We start from the raw sequence: 15171 nt of genomic DNA on the forward strand, positions 1-15171 counted from the left end.
GATCAAGAGTTGCATGCTCTTCCAACTGAGCCAGCCAGGTGCCCCCCAGAGTCAATACATTTTAAATTAGGGTTAGTTATACTCTGTTATCAAACTCTCCTCTTCAATCCTTCTCTAATACTGAATATTTTTACCAAGAGATTTGGTCTCCATGGGATAAAATTGGAAAACTCTTCTGCTTCCCCTTCACATCTGCCTTCTGCATAGTGCTCTCCATGCCCTGCATGAAACCTCTTGCAGATCCCTTCCCTTGTTAAGTATTTTTCAGTCACAAGAGTAGTCTTACTGCAGTAGTAAAAATATGTTGTCCAAGATAACAAGTACAGCTCTAAAATTCATTCAAGCTAAAGGTTCTCCCCTTCTCTAGCTCTTGCCTTAGACAGATGTGAAACTTACTGTGATGAAGGAAGGTATGCCAGGCTTCTCCACATCCCTGCCTTTACTCTCAGTGTATATTTTTCCTCTCTCCCTGACTAGCTGCTGTTTCTGAACTGCCCTCCCCCAGCATTTGGTGCAGGAGAAGGGATTAGGGGGAAACTGCAGTCTTTCCTGGGTTGTGCAGGATACTGTCATCTTGGAAAGCTGGTTCCCTGTGGGCATGGAGTATTCACAAATGTTGGCTCTTTCTCTCTTATGTCACCTTTGTGGACTTTTTTAATGACTTTCCTGCTGAGAGCTAGGTAATACCTCTTCTCTGGTTGACTGCCTATTACTTCCTCCCCACCTCCAGCCCCTGGCTTTACAGAGATTCATCCCACATAAAACTCACTCTCCCTGGCACCTGGGTGGTTCAGTCTGCCTTCAGCTCCAGTCAGGATCCCAGTGTCCTGGGATGGAGCCCGGCTTTGGGCTCCCTGCTTAGTGGGGAGCCTGCTTCTCTCTCTCCTTCTGCTGCTCCACCTGCTTGTGCTCTCTCTCCTTGTAAAATAAATAAAATCTTTAAAAATAAATAAATAAATAAATAAATAAATAAATAAATAAATAAACTCACTCACTCACTCTCCTGGCGTCCCTTTCTGTCACACATCATAGAAAGGATTGATTGATGGATCAATTTTAAGTTTTATTTAAATTTCAGTTTATTAACATACAGTGTAATATTAGTTTCAGGGGTACAATTCAGTGATGACCCTTTACAAACAACACCTGGTGCTCATCACATGCCCTCCTTAATCCCCAACACCTTATTTCACGCATCACACCACCCACCTCCCCTCTGGTTAACCATCAGTTTGTTTTCTATAGTTAAGAGACTGTTTCTTGGTTTGCCTCTTTTTTTCCCCTATTCTTGTCTGTTTCATTTTTTAAATTCCACATGTGAGTGAAATCATGTGGTATTTGTCTTTCTTTGACCAAGTTATTTTGCTTAGAGTAATATTCTCTAACTCCATCCACATTGTTGCAAATGGCTAGATTTCATTCTTTTTATGGCTGAATGTTAGTCCATATATCTATATACCACATCTTCTTTATCCATTCATTGGTCGATGGACATTTGGGCTGTTTCCATAATTTGGCTGTTGTAAATAATGCTGCTATAAACATTGAGGTGATATATCCCTTTGAATTAGTATTTTTGCATTAATTGAGTAAATATCTAGTAGTGCAATTGCTGGATCATAGGGTAGTTCTATTTTTAACTTTTTGAGGAAACTTCATACTGTTTTCCACAGTGGCTGTATCAGTTTGCGTTCCTACTAACAGTGCAGGAGGGTTCCCCTTCCTCCACATCCTCGCCAACACCTGTTGTTTCTTGTGTTGTTGATTTTAGCCATTCTGACAGGTGTGAGGTGATATTTCATTATAGCTTTGATTTGTAGTTCCCTGATGATGGATGGGTGATGTTGAGCACCGTTTCATGTCTCTGTTGGCCTTCTGTGTGTCTTCTTTGGAAAAATGTCTACTCATGTCTTCTGCCCATTTTTTATTAGATTCAGAAGGATCCTTTTATTTATTTATTTTTAAAGATTTTATTTATTTATTCATGAGAGACACAGAGTTAGAGAGGCAGAGACACAGGCAGAGGGAGAAGCAGGCTCCGTACAGGGAGCCTGATGTGGGATTCGATCCCGGGACCCCAGGATCACACCCTGAGTCAAAGGCAGATGCTCAACCTCTGAGCCACCTAGGCGCCCCAGAAGGATCCTTTTAAAATGATTCCAGGTTGGCTTCCTTCTAGGTACACTTAACCCACAGGACAATTTATGCATCTTTTCCCTGCTGACAAGGGCAATGCAGTTCATTCTCCATGCCACACACCTTACTTGCCATTCCAGGGAAGCCAGTCAGCCCACATCTTGCTTTTGGACTTCATCAGGTGGGAGTTAGGATATCAATCCCAAACTTGATATCAACTTCCGAACACCACCCCAGGAGATACAGGCCAAACATTCTGAGTGGTGCTAGTGGAGGCCTCTAACAACTCACCTGGCTTTAGGCAAAGGGAACAACCACTCTCCCTCCCCAGAGTGGCAGAAGAAGAAATTCAGAACCCACAGATAACTCTCCAACACAATCCTTATTCTCTTATACAAACTGTAGAACATTAGTAAAGCTGGCAGACTTGGTCACAATCTCTTCCAATTTCCCTTTGAAGTGGATGGTGAGGGGAGGGGTACCTGACATCCACTTTGATCAGCAAAAGACAAGAGCCAATGAATAATTTTTCCCCATTTCTTCTATTACTTCACCTCTCCCAAGATGATCTTATGAAACAGTTTGTTAATTGAGAACAGAGGCCCCAGATCCAGCAATCACTTTCATTTAGTGTTGCTTTCTACTTTTGAGGCCTTTGCTAAAAGTCCTAAGACAACAGGAAGAATCTAATTAACAACCTGGAAGATCTAATATCCTGTTAAACTATTGTCTGTCATTAATTTAAGAAACTCTTACTAGACTTCTTTTTTTAAAAAGTAGGCTCCAGGGACGCCTGGGTGGCTCAGTGGTTAGACGTCTGCCTTCGGCACAGGGCACCGGACCCGGGATTGGGTCCCACATTGGGCTCTCTGCATGGAGCCTGCTTCTCCTTCTGCCTATGTCTCTGCCTTTCTCTGTGTGTCTCTCATGAATAAATAAATAAAATCTTTAAAAAATAAAAAAATAAAAAGTAGGCTCCATGCCCAGCATGGAGCCCAAAGTGGGGCTTTAACTCATGACTCTGAGATCAAGACTTGAGCCAGAGGGGATCCCTGGGTGGCTCAGCGGTTTGGCACCTGCCTTTGGCCCAGGGCGCGATCCTGGAGTCCTGGGATCGAGTCCCACATCGGGCTCCCGGTGCATGGAGCCTGCTTCTCCCTCCTCCTGTGTCTCTGCCTCTCTCTCTCTCTATGTCTATCATAAGTAAATAAATGAATATTAAAAAAAAAAAAGACCTGAGCCAGACCAAGAGTTGGATACTTAACTAACTGAGCCACCCAGGTGCCTGCTCTTACTAGACTTCTGATGAAAATGGTGAGATGGGTTTACACATACACACACACACTCACTATAGCAATGACAGATAAAATTTGAAAATGGAAGGGGCTCCTGGTTAGCTCAATTGGTTAAGCATCAGACTCTTGGTTTCCACTCCAGTCGTGATCCCAAGGTCATGAGATTGAGCCCTGCATGGGGCTGTGCACTCAATGTGGAGTCTGTTTAAGATTCTTTCTTTCTAAAAAAAAAAAAAGATTCTTTCTTTCTCTCCCACTCCCTCAGCCCCTCCCACCTCTCAAATAAATAAATAAATAATAAATTAAAAATAAATAAAACTTTGAAAAGGGAAAAGAGACCTAGGCTTTAAAACAAGATAAAGCTCCCCTGTGAATATTTGCAAATCCCACAGATCCCCTAGGCTTTGAAATAAGTCTAGAAGTAAGGGTAGCAGTCAGAGATTTCACTCCTGTGTATGGAGATATAAGTGCTTCCCAGGGTGGGGAGGACCTGGGATAGATTTTTAGCTTGAAGCCAAGGACACTCTGACCCTTACATGCAAGCTGAACACAACTATTGCCAACCTTCTACTTGTGTTTATAACTTTATTGGAAGTTATGTGCCAAGTGAGTAGGAGGACAAAAATGTTGACAGTCTAGTTGAGAACTGAGCCTAGGCACTTGCTTCTCAGTGAATGGAATGGCAGTACTTTGGTAACACTAATTCCTATATACTATCAATAACCAATTAGAAAATATGATTTTATGTTAAACATGGTGGATTCAATCCATGCATCATCACTATTAAGTCCCTAAACTCCTCTAAAATGAAAATAAAGGGTTTCATTTGTCCGATTTTTAAGGTGTATCCTCATACACGCAACTTCCAAATGTGAAGGAGATAATGCCCAGTGGGGTAGAACTTTGATCAGCAAAAGCCAAGAGCCAATGAATAATTTTCCCCCATTTCTTCTATTACCTCACCTCTCCCAAGATGATCTTACGAAACAGTTTGTTAAATGAGAACAGAGGCCCCAGATCCAGCAATCACTTTCATTTAGTGGCCACCAGGTTGATGAAACCATCCTCCTGTTGGTTATCCTTACTTTCCTGTGTCACTCTCCTTGTCCCTCACACCTGCTCCCTAGACTCTCTGATAATACAATGTGGCTCTGGTTTGGGGGGAACTAGGCTAACACAACTGATAAGGAAAAGATTGATATAACTGAGTTCATTACTATTAACTCCTGCTTATCAAAAGATGCCACTAAGAGAATGGAGTCAGAAAAGGTATGTGCTACACATAAAAAAGGACTCATAGCCACAATATATAAACAACAGTTGTAATATAACAAAAAACCAGAAACTTCGATCAAAATATGGACAAAATACTTGAGTAGGTGATCAAAAGTGAAAATCTAGGGTGCTTAGGTGTCTCAGTTGGCTGAGTGTCTGCCTTCAGCTCTGGTCATGATCCCAGGGTCCTGGGATTGAGCCCCACATTGGGCTTCCTGTTCAATGGGAAGGCTGCTTCTCTTTCTCTCTCTTCCTGCCACTCCTCCTGCTTGTGCTTTCTCTGTCAAATGAATAAATAAAATTAACAAAACAAAGTGGAAATCCAAATGGCAAATAAACATGTAAAAACTCACAAATGATCATGAAAATGCAAAGTAAAACCATAATGAACTACTACTTTACACTTACTAACAGGGGTAAAATTCCAGATGTTGGTGAGGATGTGGAACAAGGGACATTCACATACACTGCAGATGGGACTGTAAAACAGTCCCACTTTGGAAAACAGTCTGGCATTATCTATTAAAGTTGAAAATGACTATACAATTCTATTCCTAAATACATATCCTAAGAAATGCAAGTACAAGTTTACTGGGAGATATATATAAGAATGCTCACAGAAGGGGCACCGGGGTGGCCCAGTCGGTTGAGCATCTGACTCTAGATTTCGGCTAAGGCATGATCTCAGGGTTGTGGGATCAGGTTCTGTGCTCGGTTCCCACCCAAATCTGCTTGGGATTCTCTCTCTCCCTCTCCCTCTACTTCTCCCCCCACTCACAATTTCTCTCTCTCTCTCTCAGATAAATAATCTTAAAAAATGCTCACAGATTTGTTATAATAGACAAATAGTCCACATATTCTTCAACAGTAAAATGGATACATTTTGGTATGTTTATAGAATGGTATACCATACAGAGTTGAAAATTAACAAACTGCTTAATTCAATAACATAAATAAATCTTAAGAACGTAACATTGAACCAAAGGAAATAGTTACAAAACTAGTACATACTGCATGATTCCATTTATAAAAAAATTTTAAATGGGCACAACGAAACTATAGTGAATAGGAGTGCATTCTTCGGTGATGCATTATAAGGAAAAGCAATCTGAAGGCCATAAAAATCAGCATGGTGGTCATTATAAGTATGGAAGGGTGGATGTTCTGATTCAGGAGATGGGGGGGAGCTTCTAGGATATTGGCATCGTTCCATGTCTTTACTTGGGTGATCATTTTTCCACAGATAACAGGTTTTCATAACTTAGTAAGCTGCACGTTTATGTTTCATGCATATTTGTGTATGGTTTGAAAATTTTTACAATATAAAAGAGTTAAAGAGAGAGAGAGAAGAAAAATTGTAGCCTATGAACTTGAAGTCCAGGTGTAATTACTAGTGTGCTAGCAAGCAATTTATATTCCTAAGATGTGATAGCCAGCCTCCAAAATGGCCCTTATGATCTCTGTCTCTTGGGATTCACACCTTAGTATAGTCCCTTCCTATATGGTAGTAGGGTTGGTCTGTGAGACCAGTAGAAAAGACTGCTTATAGGGACTGCTGGGTGGCTCAGTGAATTGAGTGTCTGCCTTTGGCTCCGGTTGTGGTCCCAGGGTCCTTGGATAGAGCCCCGTATCAGGCTCCCTGCTCAGTAGGGAGTCTGTTTCTCCCTCTCCCTCTGCCCCTCCTCCCTGCTTGTTTCCTTCTCTTTCTCTCTCTCTCTCTTTCTCGTGCTCTCTCTCAAATAAGTAAATAAAATCTTAAAAAAAAAAAAGAAAAAAGAAAAAAGAAAAGACTGCTTATGAAATAATTTAAAAACCAAACTAACAAGGGCACCTGGCTGGCTCAGTCGGTAGAGCATGCAACTTTTGATCTTGAGGTTGTGAGTTCCAGACCCATGCTGGGTGTAGAGATATATAAATTTGATACGCAAATCATCTTTTAGAGAATTAAGCAAACACTTATCTATTAGCGTCTACAACTTCATGTGTGTTTTACATAAATCTCTAGAATTACTCCAGGTATGTGTATTGTATTTTGGGATATATTGGTGTACATGCTAGTGGTTTCATGTTAAAAGGTTGGGGAAATGCTTGGTAATAAACATTAGTGTTAGCTGTTAATATTGTTGTTGGTGTTAGTTTTTTAAAGATATTTTATATCTTTTTAAAATATATAAGGATATTTTTAAAGATTTTTACTTATTTATTTGAGAGAGAGAGACATGCACGGGGCGGGGGAGGGTCAGAGGGCAAAGGACAGAAAGAATATCAAACAGACTCCCCACTGAGTGTGGAGCCTGACAGGGCTCAATTCTAGGACCCCAAGATCATGACCAAAATCAAGTGAGATGCCTAACCGACTGAGCCACCGAGGTGCCCCAAGACTTTTTTTTTTTAAGATTTTATTTATTTTACATGAGAGACATAGAGAGAAGCAGAGATACAGGTAGAGGGAGAAGCAGGCTCCCCTCAGGGGGCCCAATGCGGACTTGATCCCAGGGCCCCAGGATCACGACCTGAGCCAAAGGCAAAAGCTCAACCACTGAGCCACCCAGGTGCCCCCAGATTAATAATCTATCTACATACAAATTTTAGATTGTAAAAGATAAAACAATTAAGTTTCTAGAAGCTAACGTAAGAGAAAATCTTGATGACTTTCAATAAGCAAAGAAAGATTTCTTAAATAGGACACAAAAAACACTAACTATAAATGAAACAACTGGCACATAACACTGTATTAAAATTAAAAACTTTAGAGGTACCTGGATGGCTCAGTTGGTTAAGTGGTTGACACTTGATTTTGGCTCAGGTCATGATCTCGGGGCCTTGGAATTGAGACCCAGATTGGGTTCCCTGTACAGCAGAGAGTCTGCTTCAGGATTCTCTCTTCCTCTGCTCCTCCCCTCCTAAAATAAATACATATATCTTTAAATTAGAAACTTTGGTTTATCAAAAAACACCATTAAAAGAATGAAAACATAAGTCATAGAATGAGGTACGACACTTGCAAAAACATTTAACCAACAAAGTGCTCATACTAGAGTATACAAATAACTTGTACATTGATAAGAAAAATATAGGCAATCCAATTAATAATAGGCAAAGACTTGAACAATCATTTAACCAAAGCAGCTATCCAGTGGTTATTAAGTATGTGAAAAGGTGTGGGGTGCATGGGTGGCTTAGTCAGTTAAGTGCTTGACTCTTGATTTTGGTTCAGGTCATGATCTCAGGGTTGTGAAGATCAAGGTTCATATCTGGCTCCATGCTGGGCATGGAGCCTTCTTAAGACTCTCTCTCTCTCCTCCTCTCCTTCTGCCCCTCCCCACCCTCTCTCTAAGAAAAAAAAAGTATGCAAAAGGGTGCTAAACTTTGTTATCATAGAAATAGAAAAAGATACACTGTACTAAACACTTAACTGGAATAATTAAAAAAGCAGGGAGCCTAGGTTGAGCTTCTGACTCTATTTTGGCTCGAGTCATGATCTTAGGGTTGTGAAATAGAGCCCAGAGTTGGGCTCCATACTGGGCATGAAGCCTGCGTGCAGTTCTTGCTCTGTCTCTCTCCCTCTGCTTCTCCTCCCTGCCCTCCCCTCCTCTCCTACCCCCTATCCCCTGCTCACATGCACACACACACTCCTTCTCTGAAGGAGAGAGGGAAAAAAAGAATAATTTAAAGATTAATAATACCAAGTGTAAACAAGGGCATAGAGTCATGAGAACTCTCATACAGGGCTGATGGGCATGTAAATTGGTACAACCACTTTGGAAAATTGTTTGGCAGTATTTACTAATGTTGAACATATGCTACGACCCAGGATTTCTAAGATATATACCCATCAGATATATGCACATATATTCATCAAAAAGACATGTACAGAAAAAAATTCTGGAAATGGATGGTGGTGATAGTTGTACAAAAATGTGAATAAGCTTAATGCCTCTGAATTGTACACTTAAAAATGATTAAAAGGTTAAGTATTCTGTGTTTTCCCCCAATAAAAATGACATACAAAAACATTCTTATGGCATTACTTATAGTAGTCAAAATTTTACTTTATTTTTATTTTATTTTATTTATGATAGGCACACAGTGAGAGAGAGAGAGAGGCAGAGACACAGGCAGAGGGAGAAGCAGGCTCCATGCACCAGGAGCCCGACGTGGGATTCGATCCCGGGTCTCCAGGATTGCGCCCTGGGCCAAAGGCAGGCGCTAAACCGCTGCGCCACCCAGGGATCCCAAAATTTTACTTTATAATGAACACATGATAGTATATTCATATTCATACCATGGAATACCATATAGCAATGCAAAAAATAGACTACAGCTGTATGCAATAACTATACAGCTGTATGCATAACTTTTTGAATTTCACAGATAGAAGAAGCCAGACACACAAAATCCACAAACTGTATGATTTTATTTATGCTGGGTTCTTTGAAGCAGGCAAAATTAATTATGATGTTTGAAATTCAATGGTTACATGAGGGGGGCTTCTGGAATCCTGGGAATGTTCTATTTCTTGACTAAGATGTGTTCACTTTGTGACAATTCATCAAGCTATACTCTTAAGATTTTTTGTTCTGTATGTTAGATTTCAATTTTAAGTTTTTTTTTTTTTTTAATTTTTTTTTAAATTTTTTATTTATTTATGATAGTTACAGAGAGAGAGAGAGGCAGAGACACAGGCAGAGGGAGAAGCAGGCTCCATGCACCGGGAGCCCGATGTGGGATTCGATCCCATGTCTCCAGGATCGCGCCCTGGGCCAAAGGCAGGCGCCAAACCGCTGCGCCACCCAGGGATCCCCAATTTTAAAAGTTTTTAAAAAGGAGGAGGAAGAGGAGATGAAGACCCTACTTTCATAAACTTAAAATTACAACTGTGGTAAATACAATGAACAAAAGGCACAGGATGGTTTGAGAACATATAGTAAGGAGATCTAACCTGGGAATAGAGGCTAAGGAGGGCTTCCAAAACAAGTGATGTTGGAGTTGAGTTCTGAAGGTGAGTAGGAGGCAGAAGTACAGAGTAAAGCCTTCTAGGCAGAAGGAACCCTTTATCTAGTGTTTCCCAATTTTTACGTTTTTCATTGTCTTTGACTCTGTCCACTCCAGCCACCTATCTACCTAGTCTCCACCTATTCTTACTCAGGACTGAAAGGAATAATTTCTTGACATACTTGTAATCCATTCCTGACCTAAGGTTGGGAAACAATTTTGCAAGTTATACAAATTATAGAGGTTTTTTGTTCTTGAATTATTTGAGAGTAAATTGCTATTTGTTGCCTCACTGCTCCTGGGTACTTCAGTAGGTTTTTCCTAAAATCAGGACATAACTCCAGTAAATACAAATAACATTGATATATAACTACCACTTAATTCTCAGATTCTCTTCAAGACTCTCCAGTTGTCCTAAAAAAATTCAGATCATAATCATATACTGCATTTCATTTTTTTTATCTTTTTAGTCCCATTCATTAGGAACAGTTCATTCTTTGCTTGACATTCATGACTTGGTATTTTAAAGGACTATAAGCCAGTTATTTCATGTGCCTCAATTTGGCTCTGTTGGGATTTCCTAATGGTTGGATTCAGGTTACACATCTTTGGTAGGAATAATATAGAAGGGATGATATGTTCCTCTCATTGAATCCTATCAGGTGGTGCAAGACTTCAAACATTCTTTCCCAGTGCTGAAAAGGTGTACTTTCATCACTTGATGAAGGTGATATCTGCCAGGCTTATCTACTGTGAAGTGTCTTTTTTCTTTAGGAATTTGTAAGTATTTTGTGGAGAAGTATCTGAAACTGTAAATGTCCTGTTCATCATATAATCCACTCATTCTTTTATCCAACTATAGACTAGTGGTTTCTGATTATATTCAATGAACAGTAATCTGTTCCTATCATTGTTTATTTTGATCCTCAAATTGTCCCCAGTTTTGCCAGTGAGAGCCCATTCTGTGTTTTTTTTTTTTTAATTTTTATTTGTTTATGATAGTCACACACAGAGAGAGAGGCAGAGACACGGGCAGAGGGAGAAGCAGGCTCCGTGCACTGGGAGCCCGACGTGGGATTCGATCCCGGGTCTCCAGGATCGTGCCCTGGGCCAAAGGCAGGCGCCAAACCGCTGCGCCACCCAGGGATCCCCATTCTGTGTTCTTTTGACACATTTCCATTATTCTTTGAGTACTTCCTTCTTTTTGGGCATGACAAAATATTCAGCTTATCTTGTACTTTCCTTCTTTCCAGTGGTGGAGTCAGACATTCCTGTAAGAAGTCTTGGCTCCTTTCAGTGAGAAGTAATACTTAGAATCCAAGATCTGTGTAGTAGGTGTGTTCATTGTTATTGGGGTATCACCATATCCTGGCCTTCTCAGTGCACAGAACTAGAAAATGTATGTATGTATATACACACATATATACATATCTATATTTACATATCTATCTATATCTATATCTATCTATTTATCTATCTATCTATCTATCTATCTATCTATCTATCTATCTATCATCTCCTTCTTGAATAACATGAGTTCACAAAGGTATCACTAATTATGGTATAACTCCACAGGGCTCAATCTAGTTTCTTCCCTTTCCATATTCATTACTTTCTTATGTGACACTGACAAACTTGGATCCTCAACAACTTTACTTATCGATCAGTCTCTCTGTATGTAACTGGTCTCCCTCTGCCATCACCATTCCTTCCCCTGTGCAGATACCCTTCTCATTTCACTTGGACTCTGACACCCTGTTCCAGGCTGATGCACAATATCCCCCAATGTGAACACTCTCCTATGACATCCCACACAGGGCCACCACATCAAATAGAAGCTCTCCTTTCCCTCAGGGGCTCTAATGCCAATCCCAGGCTACCCTTGCCTGGACAACCTCCTTACCTTGCTGCACATGACAAGCCCAATGATTCCTTTTTTTTTTTTTTTTTAAGATTTATTTATTTTATTTGAGAGAGAGAAAGAGAGAGAGAACATGAGTAGGGAGAGGGGGAGAGGGAGAAAATCTTCAAGCAGACTCCCTGCCGAGCAGGGAGCCTGATATGGGGCCCGGTCCCAGGACCCTGAAATCACAACCTGAGCCAAAACCAAGAGTTGGATGCTTAACCAACTAAGCCACCAGGTGCCCCAACCCAATGATTCTTTGTCCAAGTAAGTGTGGAAGATGTTGCTAGTTCCTACCTAATATTCACATCTTCTTTATGGGTTGAATTGTGTGCCCCAGAAAAAGATGTTAGAGTCCTCACCCCAAGTACCTCAGAATGTAATCTTACTCAGAGATAGGAAGGCCCTAAATTCCACTAGATTGTTCACTTTGAAATGGTTATTTTAAAAAATAATAATAAAATAAAAAATAAAATTAAATGGTTATTTTTTTATTATGTGAATGTTACCTCAATTTAAAAAGAAAAAAGACAATAAAGGAACTAAGAAGGCAAATATTCAAGAACAAAGGAAATAAGAGGAATAATGAGAACAACAGGAGATGTTAACAAAATTTAGGAAGATAGAAAGTAAATGGTGATGGGTAACTGACTCAGCAAAACAGAAAACAGGCATGCAAAGAGGTGTCCCAAAAGAGACCAGATGATTCATAAACAGAAATCTGATTATCTTAGAGACCCCAGGTACCTCCAACACTGGGATTGGAGGTGGTACTGAAATAGTAGAATTGGGTTTTAAGTTGGTATGAGGAGTAGTTGGATCCCTTGGCCTCTTCCCCCCCATGTAGCCAGATGATTGCCCCCTTCCTTCCCCAACAGATGGGAGGTTATTTCTAGAGCAGTCTCCATAGCAGAGCATGGTGATGAGATTTCATACTGAAAAACAGGACAACAGTCTGGCAAGACCTTCCAATCCTTTTTTTAACCTGTTTCCAGAATGCAGGCAGGCAAGCCTATATTCCTAGCCAGGAGACTGAAGGACTCTCCCTTAAAGAAACTGAATCACCCCCAGAAAAAAGGTGTATACACACCAACATTTGAGGAACTCTGCAATGAAGCCCACTTACCCACAAGCCCAAGCCATGCACCTAGAGCTACTCAGCTTCTTAGTGTCTCTCTCTTAAATACAAGTTACAGCCAAGGATTACCAGCTGAGAACCACCTGTAACCTGAACATCAGAAATTTTTAACAATTTCTGAGGGGAGTATCTAGCTGGTTCAGTTGGAAGAATGTGTGACACTTGATCTTGGTGTCATGAGTTTAGGCCGCATGTTGAGTGTCGAGATTACTTCAATAAATAAATATTTAAAAAGAAAAAAAGAAAGGAAAAAGAAACTCTGAGGGACAAAGAACAGAGAGCCAAAGGAAAATTAAAACTAAATGAGATAATATCCTCAAAAAGACATGAGATGGTATTGTGACCATGAGACAAGAGAAATGACTATAAAACAAAATCAGAAAAGGGTATTTGGAAATTAAAACTATAATGACCAATGGAGTGCCTGGGTGGCTCAGTCAGTTGAGCACCTGACTCTTGGTTTTGGCTCAGGTCATAGTCTCAGGATCATGAGTGAGACTGAGCCCCACATCCAGCTCCATCTTCAGTGGAGAGTCTGCTTGAAGATTCTTTCCCTCTGTCTTTCCCCCCTACTTGTGCAAGCTCTCTTTCTCTGTCCCTCTAAAAATTAAATAAAATAAATATTTCCCAAAAAACTGTAAGGGGAAAAATAACAATTTACATTAAAGAGTGGAGTTTAAGGACAAGGAAACCCTCCAGAATGTGGAACAAATGCGAAAGAGATGGACATTGGGGAAAAATAAAACTTTAAAAGATTAGATGATCAGTTCAGGAAATCTTACGTCTGACTAATAAAAACTCTAGAGAGATCAGAGATAAGAGAGGGGAAGAAATTATCAAAGAAATAAAATAATACATAAAAATTCCCAGAACCAAAGGATGAGTCTCCAAATTGGAAGTCTCTCTGAGTGCCCAATACATACAATGAATGAAAAAGACCCATTGTAAGATGGCTGGAAGTTTCAGAACACTGACAATAAAAAGAATATCCTACAATCTTCCAGAGACAAAAGGAGGCCATGTACAGAGGATTTGGGATAGAGTGGTATTGGCTTCTCAGTAGGTACAATGCAGTAAAAATACTGAGTGAAAAATGATTTTCAACTTAGACTTGATACCCAGCTAAACTATCTGTGGTAGCTTTGCAAAGATGGCCCTCAATGAACTACACTTCTTAATAATTATAGCCTTGTGTGGTCCCTTCCAACTCTGAATGCAGGTTAGTCTATGATTCATGTTAACCAATAGAGTTCGGTGGAGATGACACTGGGCCAGTTCTGTTCCTGGCCTTTAAAAAACTGGTGGGGTGCCTGGGTGGCTCACTCAGTTAAGCATCTGCCTTTGGCTCAGGTTATGATCCTGAGATCCTGGGACTGAGCCCCACATTGGGCTCCCTGTTCAGCGGGGAGCCTGCTTCTCCTTCTTCCTCTACCTGCCACTCCCCCTGCTTGTGCTCTCTCTGTGTGTCAAATAAATGAGTAAAATCTTAAAAAAAAGAACTGGTAGTTTCCATTTCCTCCTTTTTGGAAAGCTTTTGCATTGAGGAGCCTAAGGTGCTATGTAGGAAGTCCAGCACTCTGCTGGAGAGGCCACAGGGCATGGTCTCTGAGCCTACAGAGAGAACAAGAGACAGAGAAAAGAGACAGATTCTAAGGAATTGGCTCATATAGTTCTGGAGATTCAGAAGTCCCAAGATCTGTAGTCAGCAAGCTGGAGATCTAGGACCACCAACAGTATGATTCTAGTTTAAAAGCCAGCAGGCCAATGTTTCAGCTGAGTCTGAAGGCAGAAAAAAACTGATGTCCTAGCCCAAACAATCAGGCAGTAGTTTCCTCTTACTTGCAGGAGGGTCAGCCTTTTTTGTTCTATTCAGGCCTTCAACTGATTAGATAAGCCCCGCTCACATTAGGGAGTGCAGTCTGTTTTACTCTGTCTACTGATTCAAATGTGATCTCATCCAAAAATACTCTGACAGACATGGCGATAATAATTTTTGACCAAATATCTGGGCACCACAGGGCCCAATCAACTTGATACATAAAATTAGTCATCACAAAGACTTTGTCATTAGTCAAAATTTACCTGTCAGATGCTCTCTTCCCTTAGAATGAGTTATTCCCAAGGGCAGTCCATAGCCTAGTTTATCAGGCCCTTGCCACTGGTTCATCAGACACATGGCTAGAATGAATCCAACCTAGACATAGGTTGGATCTCTGTTAGATTTTTAGTTGTGTGAGCTAAGTTCTGAGGAATTATTAATTATACCTCAACTTTCTTGTTCTCAAAGAACTTATGGTGAAGTTGGGACCAAGAAAATGTAGCTTGAGAAATGAAATTATAATATTCTTCACACAGTGTGCCATAATTTGTTGAGGTCTTCACAGTGATTCATCCTTCTCTGAAAACTGCCTCCCCCCAAAGAGATATGT

At 40.5% G+C, this 15171-nt stretch overlaps 1 long non-coding RNA gene across 3 annotated transcripts in view; it reads right to left on the reverse strand.

Moving 5' to 3' along the window:
- Positions 1–4732: 4732 nt before the first annotated feature.
- LOC102153718 overlaps positions 4733–15171 on the reverse strand; it is a 47194-nt gene continuing 36755 nt past the window's right edge. For all 3 annotated transcript variants that reach the window (XR_005367748.1, XR_005367749.1, XR_005367747.1), the window contains exons 4-5: positions 7466–7609; positions 4733–4986 (exon numbers count right to left, since the gene is read on the reverse strand). This is a non-coding gene — a long non-coding RNA (uncharacterized LOC102153718). The remainder of the gene's footprint in view (positions 4987–7465; positions 7610–15171) is intronic.

This window comes from Canis lupus, chromosome 12 (genome assembly GCF_011100685.1).
Source record: "Canis lupus familiaris isolate Mischka breed German Shepherd chromosome 12, alternate assembly UU_Cfam_GSD_1.0, whole genome shotgun sequence".
NCBI classification, from domain to species: Eukaryota; Metazoa; Chordata; class Mammalia; order Carnivora; family Canidae; genus Canis; species Canis lupus.